The sequence below is a fragment of the Pongo pygmaeus genome, chromosome 13 (genome assembly GCF_028885625.2).
Source record: "Pongo pygmaeus isolate AG05252 chromosome 13, NHGRI_mPonPyg2-v2.0_pri, whole genome shotgun sequence".
Classification (NCBI taxonomy): Eukaryota; Metazoa; Chordata; class Mammalia; order Primates; family Hominidae; genus Pongo; species Pongo pygmaeus.
The window spans coordinates 108,302,509-108,316,679 of NC_072386.2; positions in this window are offsets into that span (position 1 = coordinate 108,302,509).

Here is a 14,171-nt window from a genome sequence, read left to right on the forward strand (position 1 = left end):
TTCTCTGAGAGTCTACATAGCTCAAATGTAAAATAAGAACAGAACTATGACTTTGTAAGGTTGCTCTAAGGATTGAAAATCATGTATTATGTTCAATACGGGGACACTGTTCTTATGGGTGAGTACTCCTCTAAGACTTTATTAAGAGGGCACTAGGAGAAGCACTGGGAGGTCTTCTCAGTAACAACGCTAAAGTAATTGCTGTTTTTCCAGCCCGTGGAACCACAGAAGTGACTGTAACTAAAATTAGGCATTTCTTTCTGGTTCAGTCTCTACTCACAGGATTGTGAGACCCCAGTCTTCGTCTGGACTCTATAAACTTTTTAGAAATCATCAGCAGGCTCCTGGAGAGGCTTAAATGAACTCACACAATATGTGACAGTGAACTCCCTGGGAGAGTGAAAACCAAAGTCTAAGCCAGTGTCTCCATTTACTTGTGTGATTGTGGGAAAGTCATTCAAGTGCTTTGAGGCTCAGGTCTTAATACATGAAATGGAGGTAATAATACCTTGTTGGCAGACCTCACTTGGTTAAAATGATAATGTTGATAGTTACAATAGTTACATTTAATTGATCAATTGTTTTATGCAAGGGCTTTATTTGTGCTATCTCACTTAGTTTGTCACATCAATGAATTAGAAAGATACTGAAGTATTTCCAATTTACAAATGAGGAGTCTGAGTCTGGGAGTCATTCTATCATGTGTCCACTGTCACCTGCTCATTGGTGGCAGCACTGAGATTAGGATCTAAGTCCACTTCACTGCAGAGGCAGGGCTTCTAAATACTGTTGTATGCCAAGGGCATCCTGCTCTCACAATGCATAAAACGTCGTATCTCACCATTATAATTTTGACTGATATTAAACAAAGAGAAGTATTATTATTGTTACTTGTTTTTATTTAGATTACAGCTGTAATAGCCAGGAAAAATAAATCAAAGAGCTATGTGATTAAAGATTTTTTAACAGTGAACAAATCAGGCCCACTAGATGATGGCCTTTCTTTGAACGACATGCTTAGGGTTGCTCTATCATGTCTATAGTTGGTCTGACTTCCTGATGGGCATCACAGACTTGTGATTAAACACGGAGGTTATGGGGGAAGTTCCAAAAGCTTAGGACTTTCCAGATGGTTGGAATAAGATCACACACTCTGGCTGCCCTTATGGAGATCACCGAACTTTTCAACTCAAAGTAAAATCTGTGGAGTAAATGGTCGATCAAAAGGAACCAACTATATTGAGCACCATGTGTGATCATCTGATCGTTACTGCTACCTTGCAAGTTAAAGGCTACTCTTCTCATTTTAGAAATGAGAAAAGAGATGCCCAGAGGGGACGAGTAACTTGCCTTAGGTCACACAGCTTATATTAATCACAATAACATTTGCCATATCTTCTGTAATTTTTTTGAAGTTGCTAAGCTTTTAGTGCATGTCTGGCACCATTTTAGTTGTATATTATTTCATTTAATTGTTAAAATGACCTTCTGATGCAGGTATTTGTAGTTTTGCCATTCCACAGATGAAGAAACTGAGATGAAAGGACTGAATTGTTCAATTGGAAGGAGCAGAATCAGGATATGAACTTGGATTGGCCTGATTCTTGGGGCTGCATTCTTTCCATAACATAATTGCTTGCTGTGATGTCCTGGGCTACTCTCCCAGGGATGGTTAGTGGAGTGAATGGAGAATAATTTAGACAAGGTCAGTAACTCCCATGCCATCTAGAAATTAAAAGTTTAAAAGGCAGAGTCTGCAACTCTCCTTGATTTCTACAGAAATAAAGATGATCCCTCCTGTGACAGTGCTAAGTGACAATTCTGAGTGTAAATGTGCTTTTTGGCACAAATTGTCCTGTCCTAATAGTCTTGATTATAATTATAAAATAATGGGTTTCTGAAAGGCTGCAAGCAGTTCTGGGAATGGCAATAAGGGTTTAGAAACGACGTGATGTTTATAAGAGAAGTGTTTTGTTGAAAATTAAACTCACGTTTAGGAGAAAGGATTGTGTTGTATGCTCCTAGGAAACTATCTCACTATGTAATTAAATCAAAACCAGCCAGTTACCAATTTGAGCTCTTGACTCATACTAAAAACACCCCATTTCCCATGGGCCAAGCAAGGCAGGACTGACCTGAAATAACCCAGCCTGACTCTATCCACAGCCACCCCAGGACCTTGCCCCTCCGTCTTTCTAGGGCTTGGCCGTGAGATGCTAGTGCATGACCCTTCTTCTTCCTGGGACTCTCCTTGTCTTTCCCTTTAGACTCTGGGAGGTCTCTTCTCCTCCTCAGAAAGGAATAAACACTCTTTCTATTTATGGGATTCCCTAGGAGACACTATATAAAAATATACAGTTAAAAAATAACTACTTAAAAAAAGACAACTTCATGTTGTCTCTACTGACTTCATTTTTTTTTAAGATGGGTAACAAAGACTCTCCAAGGTTAGAAAATTTTATTTTAATTTTTATAGGTTTGGAGAGTGCAAATGCAGTTTTGTTACATGAATATATTGCATAATGGTTTAGTCTGGGCTGTTAGGGTAACCATGAACTGAACAATGTACTTTGTACCTATTAGGTACTTTCTCATCCCTTAACCCCTTCCAACCTTTCTGAGTCTTCAATGTCTATTATTTCATTCTCCATGTCCGTGTCTACAAATTATTTAGTTTCCACTCATAAGTGAGAGCATGGATGGAACTGGAGAAAAGTATTTTCTATCCCAAGATCGGTTCCTAGATTTTGTGTCTCCAGATCACTTGCTCTCTCTCTTACATCTTTTCTATCTTCTTCTAGCCTCTTTTTGCAACCTTCATTTTGACAAAGAATTCCAGGCAGTCTACAGCTGATTTTATTTCAATAGAACTATTAAAATGGAAATCATATATGAAGATGACAAAGTTGACCAGGTCCCAAACTCTCACTTTTAAACAAATGCTTGGCTTAAGAATCACTTAAGGACTTTAATTCTACTATCTATGTGTCTATGTATCTACGTACTAATTATCTATCTTTATGATCTTTATTGCTAGAAATTCTGGTTTAATATCAGAGGTTAGTCCTAAGGAATTTATATTTTAAAATATTCTCCCAGTAATTTTCATGCACAGACAGATTTGGGGATTACTGTTATAATGGAAAATGGAGAATAACCACCCACATTTAATATGGTTATTGGTTTTGTTCTTGAGATTTATTGCTAAGATTCATGATAGCCAAGGCAACGTCAGATAATGTATTTTTATTTTACACTGTATAGTTGATTCTTCTCAATCCCACTAGATCAGACTGTTTGGGATACTAGGATTGGCCTATTTGATGGTGAGCTCACTACATCCATTTAGATGTGCCCATGCAATCATTTTAGTTCTCCTAGTTTCTACCTATCATGTTGTCATTTTCCCTTCTTTATCATCCCGGGTAGCTGAGACCCCACATAAATATATACCAGAAAAACGTCGTGGTCTTCTCTAAACTCTCTGAGGTATCTGTTGTCAATGTGATGTTGTTTTTTGTTTCCAGTCCAAAATATATCAAAGTAAAATTTAACTCCACTTTTGCTAAGTATTCATCTTGCCATGAGTACTAAGATTCCAAAAATGACTTTCCCTAAAAAACACAGGATTTCCTTTCAAAGACTTGCTGGGCCACTGCCAGTCTTCCCAGAAACTCCTTTTTCCTTGTCATTGAGGGGAATTGGGGAAGTGATCACTGATGGTTGAAATTCAGTAGTTTTGGTCTTTAAGCTGAGACCCTGAGTCTTCTGAGGAGTCTACTGCTCCCCAGTGGGAAATACCTGCTGTCAAAATTTTCCTGCTTGCAAACAGCACTTTTGAAATTAATGGCAGGGGATGAATATCTGGCTAGTGCTGTGCTCAGCTGAGTTATTACTGGGGCCTTCTGAGTCCTCTCTACACATCATCTTTGGCTGAATTAGCTGTGGTTTCAGCACCTGAGAGTCTAGCACCACTAAAGACAGGGAATACCTCTGCCAGTTTCTGGCATATTAACAGCTGAGATCAGATAAGTGAGCAGAGATAGAGGTAGTGTGGTTTAGGATTCAGGTCTGCCACTAGGAGTGCACCTCTAGGCTCAGGTCTCTCATCTGTAAAATGCGACATTTAGGTCAGATCAGACTTTCAAAAGTGTGACATGTTAGTAAATAAAATGATTTTATGTGGTTGACAGATGAATGTATTACCTTTAATGGTTATATGTTTATTTTCATGGTTACTTTTATTTATAATAAATTTTGTGACTAGCTAAGAATCAATTATCTCTTTAAAATATATTTAAGTTTACAATGTGGGCCAACTTAGGAAAAAAACGGGACGAAATGAATTATATAAAATGTATGCAGATTTGGAAAAATTTTGAAGGTGTCACAAGAAAGACTGGCAGTCAGAAAGCAATGAACCAAATGGCTGCTGAGGGTCAGGCCAGCTCTCTGACATTCTAGCATGTTCACAGCTCCAGGGCTGTATCCTTACCTATAAATTGTGGCGATTGGAGTAAATGTCCATTCCAGGAATTCTATTCTATGATTAGAGATGTAACTCCATCATCCAGATTTTCCAGCATCCTTAACATGTGGTTTTAGCGTTCTAAACCTGATGATCCTATATCAAAATGGGAGACTCATTCATCAAGTCATGATGTATCCATGTATTTATAATATTTCCCATGTTCCCTCATTTCTGAAAAGGATTAAGCTATCAACCTCATTGAGTTGTAGGTGAAAGGCTGTGGAAACAAGACATTGATAGTGAAATGGCTCCACCACTAACAGGCTGTTGAACAAAGGCAAATCTCTTGATCTCTTTGCTCTTTGATCTCTGTGTCTTTATCTATGAGATAACGTTATTTTTATGCTGTCTTCTGTGAAGATTTTGAGAATGAAATGAGACAGAGGCTCCGATAAAATTTAGGGAAGTGCTATATAAATGCAAGGAGTTATGATAACAGATTGAAAACTCCTCCAAGGACGAGTTTCTCTTTTGCCCCATGTTATAAACACAAGAATATCTTCCGTTTTGCCTACGTATTCCAAAAGCTTTTAAATTAAGCTATATGTCATTCTTACAGGAGTCTCCTCTATTTCAGCAATGTGTATACTTGGTCAGTTTTAATTATCTTAAAGGAGAAGAATACAGTTTCTCTAAACTCAAGCACTTTTGTGGATTAATCCTTGCAATTATTCTTTCTTCTTTCCCATACTTGACATTTAAAGTGATATCTCCCAGGCTCCTACACTGTTAGTCACAGAGGTACCATTCGACCCCTTGTGCCTCTTACCATATGTGAATTCTTGTCAGTTGAGAGTAAACTTTCTTCATAAATTTCACAGTTGTGGACTGATAAAAACAGAGACCTCTGGTTCCTCATCCCTTCCTGCTTTCTTTCTTGAAATGCCATTCATGATGATCCCTTATATCACTATAGGGCTGCTATCATCCTTCATCCATATGCCACTGCAAATAGCAACCAACAGTGTCCTTAGTGCCAGCACTCCCAGGCATGCCCCTTTTCAAGCAGCAGGGTCAAGCCGCTCCCTTCCTGAGCTGTGGCATCTGTCTCTAAATCATGCTTCCTCTTTGCCTGCTGCAGGCCCTTGTCTCTGCCCTTTACTTTTTCTGGCTCTTGCCACGGTTTAGAATAAAACTCTTCCAAATATCTGAAGCTCAATTCTGTTGCCATTCTAAGCACTCTAAATGTCATCACAATCCTCCTTCCTTTGCATTTTCTTATTGGGCACTAAGTTAGTTCTTGCTTAGTAAGTCTTGTCTTTCTCTCTGCTTTGACCTGTCAGTATTCCAACTTCCTTATTTTTTGATGTTCATTTTCTCTTTGCTCTCTTTCTTCCTTTCTTGTCTGTGAACTCCATTAACCGCTTCTGCATGTGACCATTAATGTGCCTGTCTTTCTTCTCATGTGTTAGAGAGAACAAAGGCTTTGGGAATCAGACAGATCTGTGTTCTGATCCTGTCTTATGGTATTTGTCTTGTTTGTCTCGGCTTAAATTGGGGATAATATCTACCTCTCAGTTTTGTTGGCAGTTCAGTACACGGAAATAAAGTTCTCACTTTCTTTTTCTCCTTGAGAGTGTTCTTTATTTTACTCATCTGGCCATCTAATATTTATGAAGAAGCTACCCTGTGGTTGAAAAGGCACATGAAGCTGCAGAAGTAAATGAGCAAGAAGTGCCCTCAAAGTTATGGAGTTCAGATTCATTTTGGCAAGAGAGGCATGTCAATACACACACACACACACACACACACACAATGTTATGCCAACATGAAGGGTGGTGTGGAGTGGAGGGTTGTTCTTCCTAGGAGCAATCAGAGAAGGCTTTACAGAGGAGGGCCCACTTGAGCTGGAAATTGTAAAAGAACAGCTCTGCAGATGGATCTTTAAATTCTTAACCTAAAAGAAGAGCAAAAATGTAAATGATAAATCTGGGAAGTAATAAGTAGAAGACCATGCATAGCAGAGTGAAGGAAAGAAACAATATAGTATAAATACTGAATTACATGAAAGCCAATAGTTAATTGGCATCAGCTGACCCTGGCAAAGACATTTATCTGGACTATGTCTCAATTTGCTTATCTGTCAGTTAAGGATGATATATTAAATGAGTGCTTATACAAACAAAGTGCTTAAAACAGTGCAAGGCACTTCACAGTCATCAAAAATACTAATTTTTTTATGTGCTTTCATTATGAAATGGGGAGCATACAGCCAGACAGAAGCCTAGGTAATTTCTTAGCATTAAGCCCACTGGTTTGTGCTGCCTTGCATTTAGGAGGCCCAAGTCCTCATCCTGGTGTTGGTACAAACTTGGTGTGTGACACTGGGAAGTTATAACTCAGGCTTGACATAATACAACTTGTTCTTCGGCTTCAAAAACTTTCCCGGAATTGGAGTGACCCTACCCTCCCTTTCAAGAAACAGACAAATCTCCTAGAATGTTACAACATAAGGGTTGAAGAAGCTGTTGTTAAGTGATCATCTTGTTACTGCAAAATTGTTAAACTGCATAACAGAGTTATGCAATTTCTTCTTCCCCTATTTTTTATTTTATTTTTTCCATAAGGTATTGGTATTTCATTACATAAGTTCTTTAGTGGTGACTTGTGAAATTTTGGTGCACCCATCACCCAAGCAATATACACTGCACCATATTTGTAGTCTTTTATCTCTCTCCCTCTTGCCACTCACAGTATTTGGGGTGTCTTCTGGGTCCTGCAGGAGCAGTCCACTTCCTTGAGAGGGTTTGTGGGTCCTCTCGGGAGTGCTGGTTTTTTCTTGCAGTCAATTTGGAGCTAAAATTCACAATGCAAGCCTCTGGATGCTGCTCTGTCTGGAGCTGCAATCTAGTCCTGACTCCTATCTGCCATGATCCCCTCCATACACCTTCTTCTCTTATTTTTATGCCAATACTCGCTTCCCTGGAGTATACACTCTAGATGGATAGAATACATCACCTAGAAATTAGCAGCTATATAAACAGAAATTAGATTATTCCTTGAATGCAAAGTGTTATACCTGATGGTGAAAAGAGAAGATACAATTGCCTCCTGCCCTCAAGGAGATGCCAAGTGATCAGGCAATCAGTAGAGACATAATGTGAAGCACCAGAAACTGAAACCTTAGAAAGAACTCTGTACAATGGGGCACATTGGTGCTACAGACTCAGCCTGGCCTTCCCTGCCTCTTAGCTAGCCTCCTGTTCTGCCTGATGTCACAAGGACAGTGAGAGGCGTGGTCTGAATTTGAACCAGATCTACCTGTCCCCACTGCACCATGCTGACTTTGTATGAAGAAGCCACCAGGCCAGTGGTGGTGGTGGTGATAGTAGCGGTAGTGAAATTCTATTGCTAATACTACCTCTACCAATAATAATATAAAAGGGGAGAGATGGAGGAAAAGGGGTGGGGAATCAAGTGAGGAATCAACTGAAGCAGTTCTACTTGATTCTGTTTTATGTTTTCGGTTTTTTGTTGATGGTTTAGCTTTTGTGATCTCAATTTTTGTTCTTTTTTGTTTGTTTTTGTCATTTCCAAAACTTCTGCTCAGCTTTCTATCCACTATAGTGATTCTTTCTACTACCATAAAACAATAACAATAAAGATCATAATAATGAAAAAATACAACATTCTTAAGTCCATTTATACCAAGTGAAACAGTCTTTGAGCAGTTTCCATGAACCAGGCACTATGTTAGGTGTTTTACATGCATGATCCCATTTAATATTCCCAACCACCCTGTGAGGCAGGTGTCTTCATCATCGCCATTTGGCAGAGGAGGAAACTGAGGCTAAGGGAGGTTGAACCGATCCATCCAAACAACTTAGCTAGTAAATTACAGATAGTAAGATGGAAGATTAGAGCCCATATGTGCCTAATTCCAAAAGCTGAGCTCTTAAATCCTACCCTGAAATATCTCCTAAGCATGATTGTTCAGATTATGCTAAAAAATCCAGTGACAGGGCTGATTATTTCCTCAAATGTCTCATTTGTTGTTTGGCAGCTCTGATGAGAGATATAAAGATGGAGATACATAAACTGACCATATCAGTCCCCCTATGCATGAGAGTTGGCCCATTATTTTCACCTGTGATATGGAATAAGAACCAAGAGTTGTTTCTTTACATGCATTTGGATATGATATAAAGGCTTGTTATTGGAGCTGGATCCTGCCCTTTTCTCACCAGGAGATTCTGGCTGGCTTGGAGCAGAAAGCCTTTGTTCTGGGATAGCAACACCAATATTCTGCCTAGGAGAAGCCTCCTGCAGGGTCTTTCTCTTTTTCTCAGCTTTGTTTGATCCTCAGTAAGGTGCTACTTGAGCTCTCTGGGAGGTAGAAAATGTTAAATGGATGTACACAGATATCCCCTCCTCTGTAAGTTCCATGGGAAATGTTTTAAAATGGGTTCATTGGTGTCTCCCAGTACACTGGGGTACTGGAATACAATGTGTTTTTATGAAATGGGTGATGGATGTCATATACTCAGCATGGTGCTTGACACATGCTGTGTGGTCTCAACATGTGGTCAGCTTCAGTAACTAGCTGATAAGCAAGTGTTAAAGAAGGCAGTAGAATGAATTTCTCATAGGCATGGAAACTAGAAAGGCAACCAAGAGGCCGGGCTCAGTGGCTCACGCCTGTAATTCAAGCACTTTGGGAGGCCCAGCCGGAAAGTTCATGAGGTCAGGAATTCAAGACCAGCCTGGCCAATATGGTGAAACCCCATCTCTACTAAAAATAAAAAAAAAAACTACCCAGGCGTGGTGGCACATGCCTGTAGTTCCAGCTACTCAGGTGTCTGAGGCAGGAGAATCGCTTGAACCTGGGAGGCAGAGGTTGCAGTGAGCTGAGATTGCTCCACTGCACTCTGGCCTGGGCGAAAGAGCATGACTCCATCTCAAAAAAAAAAAAAAAAAAAAAAAAAATAGGCAGCTGAGAATCTGAGAATCCCTATACTGCCATAGCATGGATGGTAGAACAGGCATTACCCAGAACACTGTCTATTAATTTAAAAATGTTGACCGAGCTCATACTACCTGCCAGGCCCTGAAGAGGAATGCCACAAAAATCCAAATAAAGTATGACCTCCATGCTCAGGAGGGTCAAGTCTAACTGTGCAGACAGGGAAGAGCAGTATCCTGGGTACATTCCTAAAAGTGTATGCAAAGTATATTGGGTCATCTGGCAGCCAACTGACAATAATAGTTTGCATTTCTGGAGAGCTTCCTCCCTGCACAGCGCTCTTCAAAGTGCTTAAGTGAATTAATTAATCTACTCCACTCTAAAGATAGGAAACTTAGGCACAGTGCAGCTAAGAACCCCACCTTAGAGCATTACAAATCCAGAGGTCACAGAAGCAGGATTTGAACTCATCTGAGACAGATTTGAGCTCTTACCATACTTCTATCTACTTCTAGGAAATAGAATAAAATAAAACACAATTGGGAGGCCAGGCATGGTGGCTCACAGCTGTAATCCCAGCATTTTGGGAGGCTGAGGCGGGCAGACCACTTGAGTCCAGGAGTTCAAGACCAGCTTGGCCAACATGATGAAACCCCGTCTCTACCAAAAACACAAAAATTAGCTGGGCGTCATGGTGCAAAGGTGGCTGAGGCAGGAGAATCACTTGAATCTGGGAGGCGGAGGTTGTAGTGAGCCAAGGTTGAACCACTGTACTCCAGCCTGGGTGACAGAGCAAGACTCCATTTCAGGAAAAAAAAAAAAATCTTCATATCAAGCCCATCCATTGGCAATATTGCCTTCCTCTTTTTAAAATAAAAAATGTTAAAATTGGGGAAATATATACTGCGTGGCTACCATGACCCTGTTCCAGCTAGGGACAAAAACAATGGGAAAAAAAAGCATGATTCTTAATCTCTCGGTAGGAGTTGATGATTTAGGTGACAGAGGGACAGACATATAAACATGTGGTTATATTGTAGTGTGACATACATGAGGTAAAGATTAGTGATTTGGGGTTTGGTGACAGACAGACCTAAATCACTGATCTACCACGTAGAAGCTGTGTGACCTGGGGCAGGTTACGCTACTTAACCCTTCTGTTTCTAAGTTTCATCATCTAGTCTGGTACATTGAGGATAATGCAGATATTTGCCTCAGAGAATTATAATGGGATAAAATACATTAATATGATGAATAGAAATTAATTGGCACACCATCATATAGTAAGCACTTAAATTTGTGATACCTATTATTACAATTGTTTTTAATAATAAAAATAAGGGTGAGATAAAGAAGAAAAAAATTAGAAGGACAGCAGCGGGGAAGACCCAGAAGGGCCTGGAATGTCTCTTAAGGTGTTTAGAAATACTGAAGTTCTTTATTCTAGGGAGGGAAAAGATTGGAAATGAGATGTAACTCTTGTTACTCAGGGGATGGTGTGGTGGGTGGATTGAAACAGAAAAGACTGGCCCTAGGAACCCATCAATAGAACGTGGAGACTTTACCCTCAATTGCTTTGATGAATGTCAAAGAGATTCCTGATCTTGTTACAAAAGGAACTCAAAAATCACGAGACATGGATACTGTAGTCCTTTTTAGCTCTGTCCCACAAAGCATGGAGTGGGACTTTCAGGGCCAGAAACACAATCTGTTCTTTTAGAGAGTTGGTAGCAACTGTGATATCTCCTGTGGCCTGACCCAACAACTTGGGCTCCACTCATTTATCTCAATAGCTCAGGCACTAGATATATATAGAACCGTGGTGACAACAGGCAGAAGGTAATTTAATTTGAGCAAAAGCCTCAAGTGGAAGAGACAGGAGGTCCTTCTGAATGGAAATGCCTAACATGTACGACTTTGGTTTTTTTTTTTTTTTTTTGTATCCCCTAGCAAAGGCTCAGTCTCATCACGTATCAGGTTGTATTTGACCAAACACCAGAGGGAAAAGAGAAACAATCTAGGCCAGTGGTTATGAAAGGAAAAAAGAACCTCTTCTGAAAAAAGAAAAAAAAATACATGCGTCTTAGTCCCTTGGTAGGTTTGAAAGAGGAGAGTAAGATTATCGGTAATTCTCATGCTATCATTTACTTCCTATGAGCTGACAAGTCATTCTCTCTTAGATCCCCTAAACTTGCCCCAGAATATATTAGCCAGAGGATGAGGGGACAGGCTCACTTAGACTGTAATTGTGTATGTGTGTTTGTGTGTGTGTGTGTGTATGTGTGTTTCTCTCCTATTTTTTATCTAGATACTCTCTTTGCTTCCTCTGCAAATGGCTACTCTGTCACCATTTCCCTTTTTTTAAAAAAAATCTGTGGTTTAATTACGTGTCTTACTGTTCCTGTTATGTAGAGACAAGCCAGTCTGGGTGCAAATCGTGATTTTTACCACTTCTTGCATGAATAGCTTTAAGAAAGTCATATAACCTTTGTCATCTTCAGTTTGTTAACATGCCAAATGGGGATAAAGATGCTTACTTTCTTAGATTAGGATGGGGAGGGAGTTAGATAGTGGAGGTAGACCACTGGCACACAGTAGGGGTTTAATAAATGCTATTTCCCCACTCTGTGACTGCATGGCCCCAGCTGCCCTCGTGGCCTTCAAATCCTCCCACCATACTGTGCCCATTGGCTTCTCCCTGTGTGCATAGACCATGCAAGGGAGGTTTCTTACCTCCCGTATTCTCCCCTTTAATCCATCCACCACACCATCCATGAGTGACAGATGTAAAAACTCATTTCTGATCTCATCCCTTGCTAGGATAAGGAGCTTCAACATTTCCCAACACCTAATTTCTATCTCCTTAAGTCCTTTCTATCCTTCAAAGTCCAGCTAAAACTTCATTTCTTCTGGAAGCCTTCTCTGACCAGAGCATCAACCAGTGTTTGCTATTGCACTGAATTCCAGTAGGATTTCGGGCCCATAGGGGTCCCTTGGATATTCCCAAGCACTCACAGGATGCCAGGTTGTGTGCTGGCATATGCCCTCCATAGACTCTACTTGACCCCAAGCAGAGCGGTAGATGGACATTACAGGGCATAAGCAGGTGTGGAGTTAGCCTAAGCCTGAGTTTTCAGGGGAACCAGACCTAACCAACACTGAATGAACTTCCTTGGGAGGCAGTGACTTCCCAAACTGTGACCAGCCTTGATGGTTAGGGACCCCCAATTCTGGGGCAAGGAGCTAGTTCAAGAGAAACATCCAAGGGTGGGGGCTGGGCCTGCAATTGGATAGGTAATAATTTTATCTTTGGTTGACACATATAGAACTGAGATGTAGTTAAGTGGTCGTCAAACCTAACTAATAACCAAAATCTCCTGGAGAGGGTGCTTTGAAAAAGAGAAAGGTTCATGGACCCCAACCTTGAAGGACTTAATGAAACTCTTCTAAGTTATGAAGAGGAAGTGCATATTTTTTGAAATTCCCTGGGTGATTTGATCATTAAGAAGATTTGAGAAGCACTGATAAAGCCAATTCACCTTGTTTCACAGGAAGGAAGCTGATATCTCCACTATGTGTTTTCTGTCATCTCCAAGGATCCCCTATGTGTTATAGTCAAATATTTCAGCATTTGAGGAATTCATTGCATTTGTTACCCTAGAAGAATCAGAAAAGAGGGCAGTGTTTCCTCTCTTACCATCTGTACATACACTGTAGCAATTTCCCAGGTCCAGTTTCTGGCTAGGTATAGCTATGGAAGCCAGCGTGTAATGATGAATCTGTGTCTCAGGCACTGTGCAAATTGCTTCGCCTGCACTGCTTCACCAAGTCCTGTGGACTTCCTCTGAGAATTAGTGTACTTATCCTTATTTTACAGATGAAATTGCAACAAAGAAGTTAACTAATTGGCCCAAGATTCCATGGCTAGCAAGTGGCAAAGCCAGAATTTAAACTCCAATGCATTTATCCCAAAAGCTGTTCTCATACATGCTCTATGATGCTTCTGAATTTTAGCACATGTATCTGAATATCTGTTGTCCAGATCCAAGTTTTAACATGCAGCTTCACAGGTCATACATAGCCACTTCCTTACATCATACTTTTTCCCTAAGACATTTAAAATCGTCTTTCAAATAAATTCTTTTTCTTGTTTCAAGAAAAAATCTTGTTCCTACAAGCATATTTTAGTGTGTGTTTTGAGGGGAAGGTAAATTTATTTAAAAACATGCTTTTTGAACTTTCCTATGGTATAATTAAGATCATACATCTTCCCACCCAGCCACCCAGATGGGACATATAGACTGGTATGCTGGTAAATATTTAACAACCAGCTCTCCAGGGGTAAGATGGGGGGAATAGAAAGCCTTGATTCTGTTTGCCAAATTCTATGGTGTAAATACATCCACCATGGCTAATTTCAAGATACCAACATGGTGTCAATAAATGTGGGATTGGGAAAAGATGCTTACCATCAGCTCTCAGCAGAGAAATTGTAATATCTTTCCCTCTATCTTTTTAAATCTCTATTCTTGCTCACACATAAATCACATCAATTTTCCAGGTCCAATTTCTGTCTAGGCATAATCATTAAAACCAACATTTATGGAGTGATCTCTGTGTTTCTAGCACTGTGAAAATCACTTGATATAGTTTAATAATAGCATTTGTTGTATTTTAACATCCGAGAATATACTAAATAGGATTTCCAAACATGTTGCTCTTTACTGACCGATGTGT